This window comes from Melanerpes formicivorus, unplaced genomic scaffold (assembly GCF_026170545.1).
Source record: "Melanerpes formicivorus ecotype bairdi unplaced genomic scaffold, bMelFor1.0.p_v2 SCAF_179, whole genome shotgun sequence".
Taxonomy (NCBI): Eukaryota; Metazoa; Chordata; class Aves; order Piciformes; family Picidae; genus Melanerpes; species Melanerpes formicivorus.
The window spans coordinates 125,269-143,172 of record NW_027142531.1 but is presented as its reverse complement, the minus strand read 5'-3'; the positions used below and the strand labels follow the sequence as shown (position 1 = coordinate 143,172).

At 52.5% G+C, this 17,904-nt stretch overlaps 3 long non-coding RNA genes across 19 annotated transcripts in view; 2 read left to right on the top strand and 1 right to left on the bottom strand.

Annotated features, from left to right (window-relative positions):
* The window catches only part of LOC137457458 (uncharacterized), a 28,628-nt gene extending 18,318 nt beyond the window's left edge, over nucleotides 1–10,310 (top strand). For 10 of the 14 annotated variants that reach the window (XR_010991272.1, XR_010991269.1, XR_010991273.1 and 7 more), the window contains 3 exons: nucleotides 283–321; nucleotides 2,821–3,446; nucleotides 4,625–10,310. This is a non-coding gene — a long non-coding RNA (uncharacterized lncRNA). Of the gene's footprint in view, nucleotides 1–37; nucleotides 189–282; nucleotides 322–2,820; nucleotides 3,447–4,624 lie in introns of all 14 variants that reach the window. The other 4 variants (XR_010991275.1, XR_010991278.1, XR_010991268.1 and 1 more) reach the window with 4 other exon arrangements.
* Nucleotides 129–3,151, bottom strand: LOC137457460 (uncharacterized). The gene is made up of 3 exons (XR_010991283.1): nucleotides 3,087–3,151; nucleotides 917–1,386; nucleotides 129–620 (listed from the first exon to the last, which is right to left on the bottom strand). It is a non-coding gene; the product is annotated as an uncharacterized lncRNA (long non-coding RNA).
* Nucleotides 10,311–11,653: 1,343 nt separating the features above from the next.
* On the top strand, nucleotides 11,654–17,904 carry LOC137457459 (uncharacterized). Of its 4 annotated transcripts, none has more exons than XR_010991281.1 (7): nucleotides 11,654–11,695; nucleotides 13,629–13,707; nucleotides 14,966–15,127; nucleotides 15,221–15,299; nucleotides 16,305–16,809; nucleotides 17,354–17,527; nucleotides 17,772–17,904. It is a non-coding gene; the product is annotated as an uncharacterized lncRNA (long non-coding RNA). The 4 variants fall into 4 exon arrangements; XR_010991280.1 differs by lacking the exon at nucleotides 11,654–11,695 and adding an exon at nucleotides 12,237–12,394; XR_010991282.1 differs by lacking the exon at nucleotides 11,654–11,695 and having other exon boundaries at nucleotides 13,407–13,707; nucleotides 17,358–17,527.

Sequence of the window (17,904 nt, the reverse complement as noted above, 5' to 3'; positions counted from 1 at the left end):
GCACTGCTAACAGAGGGCCTCATCCTGTACTTCACAGTCCTGTGAATCTAGCTGGAGACTTGCCTTTTTTGCAAGAGCTACCGAGTTCTAAATGTTGCCAAACACAAACCACCTTAATCATGTCTGGCCAGCCTGATGATTTATTTGCTTGCAGAGGACAGCGGCACAAAGTATGTCTGCTATTAATGGTGAGTGCGTAGTTATGAAGAGTTCAGCAACTGAACAGGCAGGATGTAACATGCCATCTTTCATCTTTAATTCTTTCCTTCCTTTCATTTACAGCTGGTATCACAAAACATCTGAGGAGCATCAGAGGAACATGTATGTCAAAAGCATTAAGCAAATTCCAGTCTGCTTGGTGGGTGCATATTGTAGTTTATTGTGTAGCCACAGTGCTACCAGAGGTCACAAATCAGTCACATACATGGGGTAGGACCTCTGGGGGAACCGTAGTGTAGCCCTCTGCTCGAAGCAGGCACAGTCACATCAGTTTGCTCACAGCCTTGTGTAGTTGTGCAGGGCCTTTAAGTGCTGAGCGTCTCGAGGATGGAGGATGGACATCCCACACAACCTCTCTGGGCCCCAGTTGCAGTGTTTCTCTGCCTCAGTAATGATGTTTTCTGAATGTAATTATAAGGAAATTATCATACTTTCAATTCAAGCATTAAATATGATGATAATGGTGATGTTTTATACATGTCATGAAGTATAAATTTATTATAACATACTCCATATATTAATTAAAAAAAAGATACATTTCTTGCATATTCCATATGGTACTTTATAAATACACAATTATAAGAGTAGTTTGATATATTATTTAAACAATACAATGCCATTACATTAGATAACTTAAGTTGATTGTAAGAGTATACAGGTTACCTTTCTCTACAGAGTGTATATATTCAGGTCTCACCTTGTGTGGGGTGAGGATGTGGCTGAGATCTCAGAATTGTCAGGGTTCATCTACTTCCATCCCCCCTGCCATGGTCTGGGACATCTTCCACTAGATCAGGTTGCTGAGAGTCACATCCAGTTTGGCCTTAAAAGCTTCCAGGGATGGGGCTTCCTCCACCTCTTTGGGTAACCTGTTCCAGTGTCTCACCCTCCTCATGGTGAAGAACAACTTCTTAATGTCTAATCTAAATCTGTCCTTCTCCAGCTTGGATCCATTCCCCCTCCTCCTTTTACTAGCTGACACCCTGGAAAGTCCCTTACCAGCTTTCTTGTAGACACTCTTCACATATTGCAAGGTCACAGTAAGGTCGCCTTGGAGCATTCTCTTATCCAAACTGAACACCCCCAATTCTGATTGTCCCCGTAGGAGAGGAGCTCCAGCCCTCTGATCATTGTCATGGCCTTTCTCTGGACATGTTCTGTTGGTGGCTGAGGAAAGACAGAAGGGAAGTGCCAGGTGTGACTCCTGCACTGCCATGCCAAAAATCCCTTCTGCTGTTATCTTTTTGCAGTGCTTTGGGACCAGCTTGTTTGGCCTTTTGGCATGGTTAGTGCATCAGCTACATCCCTGCTCCAAAGGAAGTAGTGGCAGGAACTGCTCTCTGCCATGAGTCCAAGCAGTGCAGACCAGACATGTCCTCATTACTTTACTCCTAACTGTGGGCTTCTGCTGGGTTTCCTGCGAGGACCATTTGACCCTGACAGATGGAAGACAAGTCTATTTTGCATGCGTGCTTTTCCAGTGCCTGAGACGGGACAAGTGCTTGAAGCATGAAGAGTGTGTGTTGCCTACTGTGCAATGTGCCATTGGGCTGTGTGATGTGGTTTGAAGCATGAATCTGCAGAATCTGGCTCCAGAGGCTTCAGAGAACTAGTTCTGAAAGGTCTCATCCATCTTGTCCATGGCTAATGGTCTACAGCATGTGTTATGTGGTGCACCAGCCTTATGAATTGCTGCTCAGCACCTGTACTACTAGCAGCTATGGGCTTTCAGTGAGTGGGGTCCAAAAGTTGAGCTTGCTTTCTGGCTTTGGCTTGTTTTGCAGTGAGAACATACTATAAAGTCCTCTTTCCGTTCTAGGTCAGCTTGAAAAGAGCCAGCTTAAGTCCAGTCATTCTCTAGATCCTAAGTGTTTCTTTATGCCACATGAAGGCCCCAGTCCAGGGCATATTCTCAGTGTAATGTAAGGCTGTTAAACCTGCGCTGCTCCTGACATTCAGCAGTATTCTGCCCTAGGTCCCTGTTAGTCCAGTGACTGAAGCAGATGAGCAAGGTAATGACTCCAGCTCTGTGCTCATCCTAAGGAAGCATGCACATTTCAAATCATTGCACCACATCTTCCTAGGAGAAAGAGAAAGGAATGGTTCTTGCTATCCACTTCTTTCCCTTTGTAATGTGGCATTATGCAGGAAAAGAGTGAGAGCAAGTGAGGATGGCTGGCAGCAAGAATTACAGTCAAAGAAACCGAGGGAGCAACTGAAGGGACCAACTGAATTGGTCCATAGACAATTTCATTCGTCGGTGGCTATGGAACAAACCCAACAGAATCTGAGTACGTGGGTCAGAGAGAAGGCGAGTAATGAGGGAAAGGTGTACATAGGGTAAAAGGCCAGCAGGAAAAGCTTGCACTGCCCCAAAGAGATAAAATTGCAGCACTGTCAGCCGGGCTCTATCTGTGGTGGCCATAGCACGCACACTTTGAAGGAAGAGCGCAGGCTTCGTGGTGCAATCAAGCTATGTTTAGCAGCAGTGGCACACTCCTTGACAGCTGCCATTTTCTTCCACCTTTGTGGTGTTCAGCTGATGGTGGGATGAGGAGTTAGGTCAAAAATGATGTCTCACACTTTGCTCTTTGTTGACAGGTTAATTTTAAGTTCCTTGTTGGAGACCACTGCACTGTTGCCCCATCCATCTGCTGGCACTGCTGCCGGGCAGGAGGAAGCAGAAAGAACAGCAGAGAAGGATGAGACAGGCTGAACATGTTAGCCATTGATGAAAATGATAAGTTGGAGACTATTTAGAGCAACTTTAAAGACAGACACACTCCTGAGGAGCATGTCTCTGCCATCCATTTATCAAGAAGGATTCTTAGTATGGGCAGTCTGATGCAAACCAGAAAACCAAGCACCTGCTGCAGACCTGTCCTTGGTGAGAGCTCTCGTACTCCAGTCAGAGTGTGTGGTAAAGCGAGGCAGCCCATACAGGAGAGACCGTGGTGTGACACTGCCCCCTTCTGCTGTCGTGAGACTTGAGGGGAAGAGAAGCTTCGCAGCATGGGAAGGTGACACAGTGGGAAAAGTGTCTTGGAGAAGGGGAGGCTGCAGGAGCCAGGAGCGTGAATTACAAGGCGCTGGTACTGGAAGAACAGCACAAGGAGAATCAAGAGACACTTGTGTAATGGGTTGGGGCAGAGCCCCTCCCCACCACGCACAGAAATAACGACTCAGACAAACGGATTGCAAAAGTGATGAAAAGTTTAAATAGAACGGTGAGTGCGTGCAGAAAAACTAGAAACACAGTGACAAGAGAGAGAGAGACCCAAAAACAGACCCAGAGAAATCCCATCCCCACCTGGGGGTGCACCTGAACCCCCAGGGCTCCTCCTTCCCCCCCCCCCCCCCCCCCACTGCTAGGCTAGTCTCAGCTGGCCAGATCTGAGACTGCCCATCCCCCCGTGGCCTTGGGCCTAACCAGGCCCATGGCCGGGAGATCTCTCCCCCAGTTACCGGGTGGCGAGGAGGAAGGAAAGAGGAAGTGCCAGACCCTGCCGTGAGACTTATAGTGGTGCAAGGGATCATGGTAGGAAATAACCTAATTTCCTGTGTCCACCCACTGGGCTGGACTTCTGGACACAGGAAACACCCCTGTAGCAGAGGGCACCCAGCCCAAACTACGACAACTTGCAACTGTAGGACAGAAAGGTGAGCAGGCAGAGTCTCTTTCTGAATTATTCTGGCCAGAAAAAAAGCCAAAGTGTAGTATCAGCAGGCTTTAGGATACTTTGCTTTGCCTTCAACTTAGATGATGCCCTTAAAAGCTTCTGAAGTCTTGCCCTGGCAGAATCTGTCCTTCTCTTTACTGGAACCTTGGACCTGTGGTCTGTGCATTAGTGAATTCCTTTATATGACCAGGGACTGTGCAGAACACCTGCAGTTTGATCAAGAGAGTCCTGACACGGCCGAGCATTTAGCCCAATCAGCATTTCACTGTGCATAGCACAAATATTTGGATTCAAGTATATGTCGGCAGCCATTGATTGAAACCTTCATAATGAAGGCCTGTGGGAACTGAAGGTACACGAAAGAAGACAAAAAGATTCTTTGTAGGGATAAGTTAGGGTATTACGACAGCTGTGTTCTGCGCAGAGCCAGCGATGTGCAGACACCAGCGTTCCGCTCAGCCCGGGCATCACTGTAGCAGCGAGGGGTTACGGGGAAAGCAGGCTGAAAATGGAAATCACCTGCTAAAAGGTGGTCAAGAACGTCGTCAAACTGCCCAGACCCAGCGAGCTTAGCAATTGCAAGGGTGGAGCTCTCGTCCTTCGTGCATTGCTTTGGTGGAAAGGGGGTCTGTTCCACTCAGCTCTGTAGTTCGTGTATTTGCACGTGCAACACCAGGGTGTTAATAGAAGCGGCAACTAAAGTGAGTCATTTTCCTAACGGACAGGAGCGGTGACACCAGGGGAAGCTAGCAAGCCGTGGGGGAGTAGTTCCTGCTTTGAAAACAGTTAATGCATGGCGATTGTTAACGTCTTCCGTCGGGCGGCCAGAGCCACACCCACCGCCGCTCCCTCGTGCGTGTTTAAGACGGGCTTCCCTGGCGGAAAATGGGACATGCCCTCAGCGTGGGCAGTGTGAGACTGCATGTGGTTGCTTGGCTCTCAAAAGGTGTGTTCTCCCTCCTTGTAGGATGCCCTGGAGGGAGGAGATGGGATCACAAGGCATAGGAAAAAGGACAAGATACCTGAAAAAACCCACAACTGCTTGTGAAAGGCAACAGTTAGCAAGTACTGTTTTCAGCATGGATTTTTCGAAAGAGGGGCATGCCCATGAGATTTTTTGGGGGACTTCACGCCCCAACCCTTGTAACTTTGAAAACTGGAGGCTTAGATATTGGAACAGCCTATGTGGATCGTGGGGAGACTTAAAAGAGTGGTGAGAGGCACTGTCGAGGACGGGGAAGTCACTGGCAACCTTTCCATGATTGATACCGGGCTTCTTGATGAGGCCTTCACTGTCTCTAAGACATCACAGACAGAGGGGCTGGAGTAGCATAGGGGAAAACAGGAGGGAGCTAAGTTGATAGAGCTTGGCTTGGGTGATGACTTGCCCCTGCTTAGTCTTCCACCTGCAGAGGCAGCCAGGGTGAGCCATTGACTGAAGCCCGAGTCTGGCAGGACCTCGGAGTGCAGGCAGCACCTTGTAGCAGCTGCCCTCAGGGGCCTGTCCCCACTGAGCGGTGTGCTGCAAGCTGGGCTTTAGTGGGCCTGGGCTGCTGCCAAGGTGGATTTTGAATGTGGGATTTGAAGGTTTAAATCCTTTGCTCACTCTCTCCCTTTGGTGTCGAAGGATTGAAAGGCAAAGCTACCCCATGCTCCACCACTTGTGAAGCACTCCAGCCTGCTTGCTTAGGCACAGCTTCACAAAGCTCTTTCCAAGGCTTGCAGAAATATCTTTTAACAAAAATACCCTAGGCTTTTTGAGCAGAAGGCAAGTCACTTCCTGAGCGTGCTGGCACCTCCAGCAGAGCCTGTCCCACTCCTGTCACCCCTTAGGCTCTTGCCCAGCAGCCTGCTGTGATGGGGCACAGCAGCACCCCAGCCAGGCAGGTCCCCAGGTGCCAGGGGTGACAGATAATTCAAAAGCAAAACAAACAAATAGAATAAAGATAGGGATGGGCTGTGTTGGACCCTCTTTCTCCCTGCAGTGTTTCCCACCTAAGGCGTGCAGTCAGTGTTTGCTTGCCAGGAGCAGCTGTTTCTTGACCTGTGGGTTGATGGTTTGGCACCAGGAGAAGGCTTTTTAAAAGGGTCTTAGGGAGCAGCCTTCTATTTCTCTAGTGCTTCCATGCTTGAGGGACTCCAAGTCACTTGTGACTGTGTCTCAGTGAGACTAGACCTAGATTTGGAAAACACAGCCACCTATGCGGTGGGAGAGTACAGAAATGGTAGAAATCGATTCCTTGCCCACTTCATCCCTCTCAGCACCATTATAGCCTGCAAGGACATAGTTTAACACCCATGCTAACATGCACAAGCAATTGCCTTTCTCTTTTTCCTCTTAAGAGAGAATGAATCGAGCTGTGGTGACACAACTCGACAAGCACGCATGCTCTCGGAAGGCCTCAGCGCTCAGTATCTCCATGGGCACATCAGCATCCAAAGAACCAGCAGCATATTCCTGCAGTCCTGCCCTACAGACAGCCAGAGAAAACATTTTTCTCTTCAGCCTGTGAGTTATCACCCAGTTTGCCATGATGTAGGATAGATGACAGCTGGACAAGCCCTGCTAAAGCCAGGTGGTGGCAATTCATTACGGGGCGGTGAGCTTAGCCAGTAAGTATGGAGGAAAACACAAGGACTCATCCAGGGCCCTGTAAGAAGCCATGTCCAGACAGCCACATAAGAATAAAGGAGGTGAGCTATAACAAACCTAGAAATGTGCTGTGGTAACGAGCACTGGTTAAGAGGCGAAGCGCCAGTCGTAGCCTTGTTTTTCTCATTAAAATTACAAATGTCATGAAAAGAGAGGTTTTCATCCTGTGTAAGCTGAGTTCTCAGTGAGAAGTGAGAGGAAGGTGGGGCACTGCGCAGTGGCCAAAGCTGCAGGCTTTGCTGTGCTGGAACAGCAGCTTTTGCCTTTGCTCTGGTTACACCTGCTTTGCTTTAACATAGCACAAGGGAGTGGGGATTTGTTTCCCCCGCCTGTATTTCCTTAATTGTAATGTGTGAATGTTCTGGCTAAACACCAGAGCATCTGTGAGCAGTTACACCTGTGAATAAAACCTGCTTTTCATTGAACAGAGTTGTGTATAGAAAAATGAGAGAAACAATGACCAGGGTCTTGCTGAGAGTGACCATTAGTCTCTTCTAATTAGGAATTTTTTCCCATGGGCTTGTCTATGTCGCCAGCAAAGTGCACAGGCTCCCAGCAGCAGCCATAGCCATTTGGAGAAACCCCACGGGCTGCTCTTTTATCAGCCTTTGCCATGTAGTGTTGGGTTTGGCTTGCTCCAGCTATGAATGTGTATTTTCACATGGTTTTATGATGTAGCTAAAAAATTCACTTGAGGCCACATATGGCAAACACCTCACCAATGATCCTGTTTCAACTAGATTTCACTGGGCATCACCAGGGATCCTCTTGAGTAGAGTAGCCAATAAAAGGACATGGTCCCAACTGGCTGCAGCACCGGAGCAGGACTGCTTTTGCTTTAAGAAGAGAGCAGCAGCTAAGAAAGGCATAAAAAAGCATGGAAAAACAAGTTAAGGCACCTTCCCTGGGCTGGCAAGAGTCCAAGTGCAGATGGCTCCCCGTGGGGGCAATTAAATGCAACCCCCACCCTACCAAAAATGCTCTTGCCAATATCCCTGGCCATAGGACGGAGGAGAGCGGTAAGGAGCCGGGACCGTGGTGAAAGTCGGTAATCTGTGTGTGAGTCCCCACAGGTGCCCACCAGCTAAAGGGCACAAGGAGGCTGCTTGCTCCACACATCACCTGGAAAAAAAAACCAGGGCAAAAGTCCTTGCAGCTGCCTCCTGCCTTGTTCCTCCCTTTGCCAATTCAAGAGTTGCTAGGTAAGCCTCTGGGGTTTTCCTTGAGGCACCAGATAGCACTTTTTTTCTCAAGCCTTGCAGGAGAACATCCTGTGGCACCCTTGTGCCCACACTTGGCACCGTGGGAATGTGCTGCTTGCTGCCAGTGCTCAGGGAATAACATCGACGAGCATGGGCACGCACCTCATGGGGCTTTATGAAGAGGAGAATTTCTTTCCGCCGTGATCCCGGTTGCAGGATCGGTGTACAGCCCTTCAGCTGGCAGAAAACGGCTGAAGGAAGAGGCCGGACTGGCTCCACCCACCTGAACACCTGCCTGCACGTGTGTGCACTCACATACGCACAGAGAGGCGCGTGTGCGCACTCGCATTCCCCTCCCACGTACTCCTGCATGCATATCCCTCATGCACCTGTGTACACACGGGCATGTGCATCCCCTCCGTGCACACAGACCCCCCTTACAGCCACAATACTCCTGTTCAGCCTGTTCTTAAACACTCCCCACCCCTGCACTGCCTCCCCCAAGCTGGTTAAGGGTTAGGGATTAGGAGTTTGGGGATAGTGCTAGGGCTAGTGGTTTGGGTTGGGTTTAGGGTTAGTGTTCACTTGCCTCTCCCAATCTATGTACCTATCATCCAGGTGTTTGTCATCTATGTTTCTATCATGTATTTATCTGTCATCTAAGTGTGGTCTGTGTATCTGTACATTTGCCTCTCCCTATGTCTGTCCCCTGTGTATCTGTGTATCTCTGGGCAGTGCATGTGTCATCTACGTACCTCTCAATTTGCCTCTTCCAGAGGCACCCAGACCACTTTAGATGCCCACAAACCCACTTCAGACTCCCTCAAAAACTCTTTACGTGCCTCCAAACCGCCCCCTTCGGAGCATGTGGCAGCAAGCAGCATCTTACCAAGGCGGCAGCAGTGAACATGCGAGTTGCGGCGCTAGGGCTCCGAGTCCCGAGCCGCTGTTACGTGTCGATCATCAACGTATCTATCCATTGGCGTCTCCGTTGGCTTCCATCATTCCTGTATCTGTCCTCTGTGCATCTATCACATGTGTATTAATCTATCCATCCATATATCTCCGCCTTCTGTCTCTCTCATTCTGTACCCTGCCCCCTCCCCGCCCCGGTTCCACTATGTCCCAGCCCACACTCCTTGCTAATTTTCAACTTTTCTGGTATCAGCACCTGAGCAAGGTTGTGTCCAGTCAAGATGTGAAGAGCTCACGGTCCTGTAAGGGAACAATATGTGAAGCCATGACCTAACCTCATCACTTCCATTGGCGCTCAGGACTGTTCCATGGCATGGAGACTGCTTGGGATACAGTGTTTGAGCAGTGTTAAATGGGGGATGAGGTTCTTGAGGAGAGACACAGACTTCTGCCTGCATGAATTCTGTATGTGGTGACCAGGTCAGCTCAGGGAGGCTCTGTTTTGGGGAAGCCCTAGGGAGAATCACCAGAGAGAGGCTTTGACTTGGGGTAGCAGAAGGCAGCTTTATGATGGCAAAGCTTTTCTGAAGCAGGTTCATGGGGCTCCTGAATCCAGAGGAGGAAGGCAAAGAGGAGGGCAGGAGAAGGGTTTTGTGGAACTGACATTCCAACAGCCTGACAAAAGTGCTAGGCAGCTCTAATCCATTTTGAAGACAAACAGTCAAAATAATGAATTGGAGCCTTCTGTGGGTTTGCAGCATGTATCAGTGGCACATGTGTCTAAGTCACGACCAGAACAAAAGGTGCCTCAGCTGAGGGATCAATGCAATCACTCATGTTGGAAATAATCAGAGTAAGAGCTGTGGGCCGGTGGGAACCAAATGACACCAAACACTCTTGTAAAGCACCACCTCAGTGCCAGAAGATGTTCAGTCTCACGAGGTGTTAGTGGGCAGAGACTAAATGCCTGCTGAGATGCCTCTGGCTGTATTTCAAAAGCACCTCCAGATACCAAAGGCAGGGAGCTGCATGAAGGACAGGCTTGAAGCATTGATAACAGAAGGTCTGATGCTGGCCTCTGAAGCTGCTCTCTAAGGATGGTTCCATGGAACTGTGTTTGCCACAGCTCGGACCAGCAGCATGTGCAACTGGCATCTGGTCTGCTGTTCCCTCTTTGAAAGACCTATTGGCACCAGTTTATGCCAGTAACTGGAGTGAGAGTCTGGCCTTGCTGCGCTTTCCTCTGGAGACCACCGGTTGAGGCTGTTAGAGCATTAAAAGCTCATCCTGCTGAGCCAGGCACTGTTCCCTGGACATTTCATACTTCAGGAGGAACCTGCCTGCAATGTGTGTTGGATACCTTCATGATGAGGATTGCTGCCAAGAAGTCCAACCAAAACAGGAGGAGAGAGACATGGCACTGACCTCTGGCACATTCACCACCGTACAGCACAGGGGCTGGGGTACCTGCAGCAGCTGGGAGGGGCACCCCCCCCTTTATTCGTCTAGCAGAGCTTCCCTTTTTTTTTTTTTTCGGGGGGTGGGGGGAGGAGTGTGCAGAGGAGAGGCTGTACACACGTGTAAGGACCAGAGCTGAAAGAGTGAGCGGCTGCCTGGGCAGTTTGCTTTATTTTGTGCCTTTTTGGGGACGAATCAAAGGGAGTGGGGGGATTGTGGGTGGGCTGGTTCTGCCACGTGGGGCAGGGGGCTGCTGCAGCAGAGGAGCAGGTGAGCGAGGGCTGGGGGCCCCCCCCCTAAAGTGCTGAAAATTCTCCGAGGGGACCACACTATCTTTAAAAGTGTAAGTACTGGGGTGAGGCGAGGCGGAGGCAAACCTCTGGTTTGCAGCTGGAGAGGGAGGGCTTGGAGTGACTGGTGCGTAAGAAAGCTTTGGAAACGACCCCTGTCTGCCCTCTCTGCTTCTAAAAGGCTTTTAGCGTTGGAAAATAAAACCCACGTGGGGGCCCGGCTGCTGCCCACGCCCGGGGAGGTGCTCAGTGCTGCCACCCGGTGTGTAACGGCCGGCAGTGCAGCCGTGCCGCGGCGTGTGCCGCCCCGGGGGAGCTCAATGCTGCCACCCTGTGTGTAACGGCCGGCAGTGCAGCCGTGCCGCGGCGTGTGCCGCCCCGTGGGAGCTCATTGCTGCCACCCTGTGTGTAACGGCCGGCAGTGCAGCCGTGCCGCGGCGTGTGCCGCCCCGGGGGAGCTCAATGTTGCCATCCGGTGTGTAACGGCCGGCAGTGCTGGCGGAACGAACGTTTTTCTGACAGCTCTTGGAGGAACATTTCTGTACAGGTGTTCCCCAGGGCTCCTCAGCTGCTCAGAACTCAACGTGTTGTCTTGGAGGGGAATAAAAACCATGGAACGCTGAGCGTGAGGTCACAACGCAGGCACCGCCCCCCCCAGCGTGGCACCGCCCCCCCCAGCGTGGCACCGCCCCCTCCAGCGTGGCACCGCCCCCTCCAGCGTGGCACCGCCCCCTCCAGCGTGGCACCGCCCCCTCCAGCGTGGCGCCGCCCCCTCCAGCGTGGCACCGCCCCCTCCAGCGTGGCGCCGCCCCCTCCAGCGTGGCACCGCCCCCTCCAGCGTGGCGCCGCCCCCTCCAGCGTGGCACCGCCCCCTCCACCGTGGCGCCGCCCCCTCCACCGTGGCAACGCCCCCTCCAGCGTGGCAACGCCCCCTCCAGCGTGGCGCCGCCCCCTCCAGCGTGGCAACGCCCCCTCCAGCGTGGCAACGCCCCCTCCAGCGTGGCAACGCCCCCCCCCAGCGTGGCAACGCCCCCTCCAGCGTGGCAACGCCCCCTCCAGCGTGGCAACGCCCCCCCCCAGCGTGGCACCGCCCCCCCCCAGCGTGGCACCGCCCCCCCCGTGGCACCGCCCCCTCCAGCGTGGGGCCGCCCCCTCCAGCGTGGCACCGCCCCCCCCCCAGCGTGGCGCCGCCCTCAACAACATGGCGCCAGATGCTTTAAAATGGCTCAGTGCAGGGTTGTGGCTGGTAGAGGTTGGAGCTCTTCTGCTGTGTCCCAGGTCAGTGCCAGTCTCTGCTGCTTTGGGGGGTTTCTCTATAGCAGCCGCTGGAGCTGCGCGAGGCTTGGGGGGGTGGCCACCGGCGGGGCAGCGCGGGGCTTTTGGGGGGGGGGGGGGGGGGGGGGGGCGTGTCCGGGCTTGGCCGGTGGGGCTCTGCGGGGGTGGCGGCTGCTGCCTCAACCGTACCCAGAGGCCCCGGGGGAGCTCAATGCTGCCACCCTGTGTGTAACGGCCGGCAGTGCAGCCGTGCCGCGGCGTGTGCCGCCCCGGGGGAGCTAATTTCTGCAGCCTAACTGCGCTGAATGCTCGAAAATTCTTAGGGGAAGAGCGGAGGGCGGAGAGCTTGACTCGAGCGTCGCTATGGATCCGGCGCCTGCGCCCTAGCCCGGCTCTGCTCGCGCCAGAGGGGCAGCGTCCCGGTGGTCGCTATGGATACGGCGCCTGCGCCGCAGCGGGTCCGGTCCCGCGCACGCGCCCTCCTCGCGGGCTGCGCCCCGCTTTTCTGGCCGGGGGGGCGGGCGCCGCGCAGAGCAGCTTTGCAGCCGGACCGGTCGCGGAGAGCCCTGATTCGGCGCCTGACGCCGTTCTGTGCCCCAGGGTGCCTGCGAACCGCCGTCCTATGCCGGGGCAAGGGGTGCTGGCGCATTCGGGGAGCTTGCAGTGCGGTTTCCGGTGTCGCTGCCGGCCCGGGACTCCCAGGTGTGTTCCTTCCGGCGTCTGAAGGTGGTCTGGGGCCATCGGCAGGGCTTTTGGGGGTGACGGAGGAGGTCTTGGGGACACCTAAAAGGGTCTGGGGATACGCAAAGTTCTGGTGGGGCCATCTGAAAGGGTCAAGGGTCGTGGAGAGGCAGCTGGGCACCTCCGACGGACCCTTTGGGAGGTCTCTGCAGGCTGCCGTGGGAGCTGGGGGTGTCTCGGGGTGGGTTTGGGTTTGGGTTTGTGCTGCAAACAGCGTTGATAATGACTTAGAGAAAGACACACAAGAGACTCAGTAAGTCTCTTGTATCGTGCTTCTATTCTGGCGCCTGACACAGGTAGGATCATTTCAAAAGAGCTGTGTGTCTTCAGAGAGGTTTGGGCAAACTTTTATACAAAAAGTTATCTGTCTATAATGACAGAGGCCCAGATGCTGCCTATCTATACAAAGCTTATCTATCTAAAAGAGCAGAAGTACACATATCATGCAGGTGTCCTTTGTCTTATCCAAAAGAGCATCTTGTCCAAGACTAACAGAAGTGAATCACTGACAAATCCTGTTATTCCTTCTCTATCCAAAGGCTGTCTGCCAGCCCCTCTCCCCCTCCCTGCGTCCCAGCATTTCAGCTAACAAGCGGAAAATTCTTATCAACTCTGTGGTTCTGTTAATGAGACTTTTCTGTTCATCAGTTCCCCCCTTTCTCACAGCCAACAGTATATTCCTATACTATATTTTCTTAAGGCAAACTTTGGACCCAGGCTTTCTGAGCTATCTTTCCCATGCTGACACTTGTGGAAGGTACTCTCAGATGTAGTCACCCAGTCTGATGCCCCCCAAGTCCAATTCATTGAGGCTTCCCCAAATAAAGGGGTCCTCATTTGGCCTCGAGGAAGTTCAGTGCATATCCAACAGTTAGAGAGATTAGTTTGCAAAGCCAATTCTTGCCTAACGTGTAAGTACATATTGCCTTCCCATCCCTCAATTTCCTTGCTGTGCTGCAAAGATTTTGATAGGAATTTCTAGGTATTAACTACAGCCAGGGCAATCCTTCAAGTGCCCTAGGAATGCAGTGAAAACCTTTTGGGAATTGTTCCTGCTCTGGTACTCCTCAAGCTATGAGGAGCTCTTCAGGGCAGCTCCAAGGTTAGGTTTGGATTCTCCTGGAGTCTCACACAGAACGAGTCTCACGATTCCAGTGGTCTCATTTCATAGCTGCATTTTCTTCTCTCTGCCTAGGTGACAGGACGACCTCACTAATGAAGAGAGATAGCCTGAGCTCTGCAGGAACCTTGAACCCAAGCAGCCAGTGCCTTCTGTGAGTACAAGCTGTCCTTGCTCAACGTGGAACTAGTTGAGAGCTGAAGCCAGACCACGCCATAATTCCCTCAGCTTCCTCTTCTGCAGATTAAACAGTGCCAGTTCCTTCAGCCACTCCTCCTAAGGCTTGTTATCCAGACCCCTCACCAGCTTTGTGGCCCTTCTCTGGACTCACTCTCTCACAAGGGGTGTCCTGGGGAACACCACTTGTGCCCGGCCGGCCACCGGCTGGGTTTAACTCTGTTCCCCACCGCTCTTGGGGCCCAGCCATCCATCCTGTTCTGCTGTCCAGCAGTCCCTTTGAAAAACAATCCATCTGAAAAAAGAAGTAGCAGAGAAGGAAAGCTGAAGCTGCAAGGATTGCAGTCCCCTCAGTTCTGGTTGTAGCCAGGTGGGGGTTGGTCTCTTCTCCCAGGCAAGCAGCACCAGAACAAGAGGACACAGTCTCAAGCTGTGGCAGGGGAGGTTTAGGCTAGAGGTTAGGAAGAGGTTCTGCACAGAGAGAGTGATTGCCCGTTGGAATGGGCTGCCCAGGGAGGTGGTGGAGTCACCATCTTTGGAGGTGTTCATGAGGAGACTGGATAGGGTGCTTGGTTGCATGGTTTAGTTGATTAGGTGGTGTTGGATGATAGGTTGGACACGATGATCTTGAAGGTCTCTTCCAACCTGGTCCGGTCCATTCCATTCCATCACCATCTAATCAACTAAACCACGGCACTGAGTGCCTCATCCAGTCTCTTTCTAAACACTTCCAGTGATGGTGACTCCACCACCTCCCTGGGCAGCACATTCCAAAGGCCAATCTCTCTTTCAACCTGCTCTATTCTATTCTATGAAGACCTTCTTCCTAACATCCAGGTTTAATTGGTGAGAGCAACAGACTTGGTTGCTGCCACCCGCTGCTAAGGGGTCTGAGTGGCCCCCAAATGGGGTTTGGAGGCAGGTAAAGGTTTCTTTTGGCATGTGAAGGGGTTTTGTGGGCATCTAGAAGGGGTGTGGAGCCCCCTGAAAGGGTCTGGGATAGTGTCAGGGGGTTCTGGGCTGGTCTACCAGCGGGTCTGGGGACATTAGAAGCGTCTGGGGGTACCTAAAACAGATCTGGGCGTATCAGATGGGGGGTTTGGGTGCATCCAAAGGGGTTTTGTGGGCATCTAAGTTGGGGAGTCTGGGGGGGTCCTGAAGGAGTTGGGGGGTTCTCCTCAAGCTATGAGCAGACACACAGACAGTTGTTAACGGACTTTCTTTGATCATTCCAGGACTGGTGTGCTGGGACTGGCAGGGTCTTCCTGAGCTGTCCACGTACAGTTTCTGTCGACACTCTTCAGCTCGTACATCCGGTTTGCTGACAGAGGGTGTGGGGTTTGTGGGGCCCGGCAGCGAGAGTTTTCCAAAGAGGAGCTCTTCAGGGCAGCTCCAAGGTTAGGTTTGGATTCTCCTGGAGTCTCACACAGAACGAGTCTCACGATTCCAGTGGTCTCATTTCATAGCTGCATTTTCTTCTCTCTGCCTAGGTGACAGGACGACCTCACTAATGAAGAGAGATAGCCTGAGCTCTGCAGGAACCTTGAACCCAAGCAGCCAGTGCCTTCTGTGAGTACTAGCTGTCCTTGCTCAACGTGGAACTAGTTGAGAGCTGAAGCCAGACCACGCCATAATTCCCTCAGCTTCCTCTTCTGCAGATTAAACAGTCCCAGTTCCTTCAGCCACTCCTCCTAAGGCTTGTTATCCAGACCCCTCACCAGCTTTGTGGCCCTTCTCTGGACTCACTCTCTCACAAGGGGTGTCCTGGGGAACACCACTTGTGCCCGGCCGGCCACCGGCTGGGTTTAACTCTGTTCCCCACCGCTCTTGGGGCCCAGCCATCCATCCTGTTCTGCTGTCCAGCAGTCCCTTTGAAAAAAAATCCATCTGAAAAAAGAAGTAGCAGAGAAGGAAAGTTGAAGCTGCAAGGATTGCAGTCCCCTCAGTTCTGGTTGTAGCCGGGTGGGGGTTGGTCTCTTCTCCCAGGCAAGCAGCACCAGAACAAGAGGACACAGTCTCAAGCTGTGCCAGGGGAGGTTTAGGCTGGATGTTAGGAAGAAGGTCTTCATAGAATAGAATAGAGCAGGTTGAAAGAGAGATTGGCCTTTGGAATGTGCTGCTCAGGGAGGTGGTGCCCAGGGAGTCACCATCACTGGAAGTGTTTAGAAAGAGACTGGATGAGGCACTCAGTGCCGTGGTTTAGTTGATTAGATGGTGTTGGAATGGAATGGAACGGAATAGAATAGAATAGACCAGACCGAGTTGGAAGAGACCTTCAAGATCATCGTGTCCAACCTATCATCCAACACCACCTAATCAACTAAACCAAGCAACCAGGCACCCTATCCAGTCTCCTCCTGAACACCTCCAAAGATGGTGACTCCACCACCACCCTGGGCAGCCCATTCCAATGGGCCATCACTCTCTCCGTGCAGAACCTCTTCCTAACCTCTAGCCTAAACCTCCCCTGGTGCAGCCTGAGACTGTGTCCTCTTGCTGGGCCTGGTGATGATCAAAGTTCTTTTCCAAGCTGCTTACTCCTGTTTGGTTTTATTCTCCTGCATGAATTGTCAGTTCAAAGCACTCGAGAGAAATGGTGTGATGGCTGTGCTGCCAAGCATCAGACTGGGGACCGAAAGACAACCTCCTGTGGATCGATGTACCGGGATATTCCAGGAACCTCTGTGCTGCCACAGACCTGGACTTAAACTCGTTCCAGATGCCGCGGTGTGTTCCGCATGACAATCGCACTCGGCACGTGAAGAGTGGCCAAGAGACTTCCCTTGTTTCCTTTGTGGAAGGCTTTTGTGTGTCCCCCGGCCCCGGGGGCCGTGTTCCTCTCGGGCAGGCTGCGGACGAGGCTGCCCTCGGCAGCAGGCGTGCCGCAAGCGGAGCGGCGAAGCTGTGTTCCTGGCAGTTCTCTCTCCGCCTGGATCAGGACGAAGGTGCCGGCCGACAAGGACTTGCACTGACACAGGGTCAGAGAGCTGAGAGCACCAAAGGGTTTAATTGGTGAGAGCAACAGACTTGGTTGCTGCCACCCGCTGCTAAGTGGCCCCCACGTGGGGTTTGGAGGCAGGTAAAGGTTTCTTTTGGCGTGTGAAGGGGTTTTGTGGGCATCTAGAAGGGGTGTGGAGCCCCCTGAAAGGGTCTGGGATAGTGTCAGGGGGTTCTGGGCTGGTCCACCAGCGGGTCTGGGGACATTGGAAGCATCTGGGGGTACCTAAAGTGGAGCTGGGTGTTTCAGATGGGGGGTTTGGGTGCAACCAAAGGGGTTTTGTGGGCATCTAAGTTGGAGAATCTGTGGGGGTCCTGAAGGAGTTGGGGGGTTCTCAGTGAGGTTTTGGAGTCTCTATGGAGTCCCTGTTGTATCTTGGGTCTGCTGTGGGATTGGTAGTGACTGGGTGCTCCGGTTTTGGTGGCTCCAGGGCAGCAGGTACCCACAGGGCTGTGCCTTGCTTTATGTTCCCCAGCTGTGGGCCAAGCAGGAGCCCCAGGGGAAGGGAATTTCAGCATGTGGCGGGTGATAGTGGAGGCGACTTCCTGACAAAATGGCTTTGGGGGTTTGGTTAGGTCTTGTTTTTATGGTTGACTCACTCTTGCTTTCTTTCCTTTTTTTTCAGGGAGCTTAACTGCTTTGCCTGAGGACCAGTTGCAGATTTGTATTCGGCCTCAGCCACAAGCCCTGACGCGGAGCGGGGTGCTTTGGTGTCAGAATGTGGAGCTGTTGGAAACCCAATTGCTCACTGAAAAAAAGAAAAGGAATAATTTGTCATAAAAAAATCCCCACAGTTCCTGTAAGCTTTCGAGTTCCTACTTAATAATATAAAGCAGTTTGTGGTTTGGTTGGTTTGGTTTTTTTCTTGTTGTGCTGCAAAGATTTTGATAGGAATTTCTAGGTATTAACTACAGCCAGAGCAAGCCTCTACTTGCCCTGGGAACGCAGTGAAAACCTTTTGGGAATTGGTTCTGCTCTGTTACTCCTCAAGCTATGAGCAGACACACAGGCAGTTGTTAACAGAGTTTCTTTGTGCATTCCAGGTCTGGTGTGTTCAGACCGGCAGGATCTTCCTGGGCCATCCGATTACGGTTTCCGTTGACACTTTTCAGCCCTTACATCCGGTTTGCCGACAGAGGACGTTGGTTTGTGGGCCCTGGCAGCGACACTTTTCCA